This window comes from Aotus nancymaae, unplaced genomic scaffold (genome assembly GCF_030222135.1).
Source record: "Aotus nancymaae isolate 86718 unplaced genomic scaffold, 86718_ANA_hifiasm-v0.15.2.pri h1tg000032l_0, whole genome shotgun sequence".
Lineage (NCBI taxonomy): Eukaryota > Metazoa > Chordata > Mammalia > Primates > Aotidae > Aotus > Aotus nancymaae.
The window spans coordinates 1,561,758-1,563,400 of NW_026988445.1; the positions used below are offsets into that span (position 1 = coordinate 1,561,758).

A 1,643-nucleotide genomic window follows, 5' to 3' on the forward strand; every position below is an offset into this window, starting at 1 on the left:
TAGGTTCAGCTGCGTCAGTCAGGTGAGACACAGAGGAGGATTCAAAATGAACTCTGAGGCAACATAAAAATCATAAGAATTCGCCACAGGGTTTTACAAGAAAATACACAGATGAGCCTAGGAGAAAATTCAGAAGCCTGTTCAAAATAACTGGCTGAATGCCAGAAAGGTGTATTTTGAAGACCAATTTAGTTAAATAGGTGGCTTTTCAGGCTTTTCAATTTAGCTTCTGTTTCTTTTTCTTTTCTTTTCTTTTTTGAGACTGAGTCTTGCTCTGTTGCCCAGGCTGAGTGCAGTGGCACAATCTTGGCTCACAGCAACCTCCGCCTCCTGAGTTCAAGCCATTCTCCTGCCTCAGCCACCCTAGTAGCTGGGATTACAGGCACATGCCACCACGCCTGGCTAGTTTTTGTATTTCTAGTAGAGATGGGGTTTCACCATATTGGCTAGGCTGGTCTTGAACTCCTGACCTCAAGTGATCCACACACCTCAACCTCCCAAAGTGCTAGGATTACAGACATGAGCCACTGTGCCCAGCCAGCTTCTGTTTCTTAATTGGATCACTGAGATGAGGGCAGAGCCCATTAATGAATAGGGAAGGCAAGGCGTTTTCTGTGCTAGGGCTCAGCATAATAGCTCTGAAAAAAGAAGCAAATTTGACTGACCGAGGACCTAACTTTATAAACACTTTATCTACCTTTGGGGTGGGATAGCAGCTAAGAAAAAAGGTTGATAGATTCTTCTCATCAATTAGTTGTGTTTTTCGTTTGTGTTTTAAAGAGGAAAACTTTTTGAAATCTTTTTAGAAGCTTCTGTACATCAATCAAAATAGACATCCCTGCTCTTTTGCCAAGGACCTGTCAAGATGGGCGGCGTTCACACGAAAACTGTGAGAAGGCAACCTGGTCATCACAGAAAAGTACTACACATGCTTGGGCAATGACTTCCACGTGCACAAGCGTGTGTGTGAGGAGATCACCATTATTCCCAGCAAGAAGCTCTGTGACAAGACAGCAGGCTACGTCATGCATCTGATGAAGCGGATTCAAGAGGCCTGGTAAAAGGTATCTCCATCAAGTTGCAGGAGGAGAAGAGAGAAAGGAAAGATAATTATGTTCCTGAGGTCTCAGCCCTGGGTCAGGAGATCATTGAAGAAGATCATGACACTTAGGAAATGCTGGCTTGTACCTTGGCAGTCTGTCCAACCTACAGGGCACTCAGCCTGCAGCTGGGATGGATTGTAAAATGCCACGTGGAGCTGTTGGAATCTTTCTGCAATGGTGTAAAATGTTCAATAAATCTGAGACAACAACAACAACAAATGGACATCCCTCGGTGGGCCTAACTTGGGAGTTCTTCCTTTTAAATACATTTCTTATATGAGCAGTGCCATTCATCTGAGAACATTCCATATAACTGGCCAATGTAATTCTAAATTAGTAAGATTTTGTCACTTTTGTAAGTATTTGCAGCTTCTGGGGCCTAATGGTTATATATGTAAAGGAAGATGAAGCCAATTCTTTAGAAATTAAGGATTCCCCACCCTGGCTTTTTTTTTGAGATAGAGTTTCACTCTTATTGCCCAGGCTGGAGTGCAATGGCACAATGTCAGCTCACTGAAACCTCTGCCTCCCAGGTTCAAG

General features: G+C 43.5%; 1 pseudogene; it reads left to right on the plus strand.

Annotated features, from left to right (window-relative positions):
- Nucleotides 1–865: 865 nt before the first annotated feature.
- LOC135277415 (small ribosomal subunit protein eS17-like) lies at nt 866–1,383 on the plus strand (annotated as a pseudogene).
- The last annotated feature ends 260 nt before the right edge of the window (nt 1,384–1,643 follow it).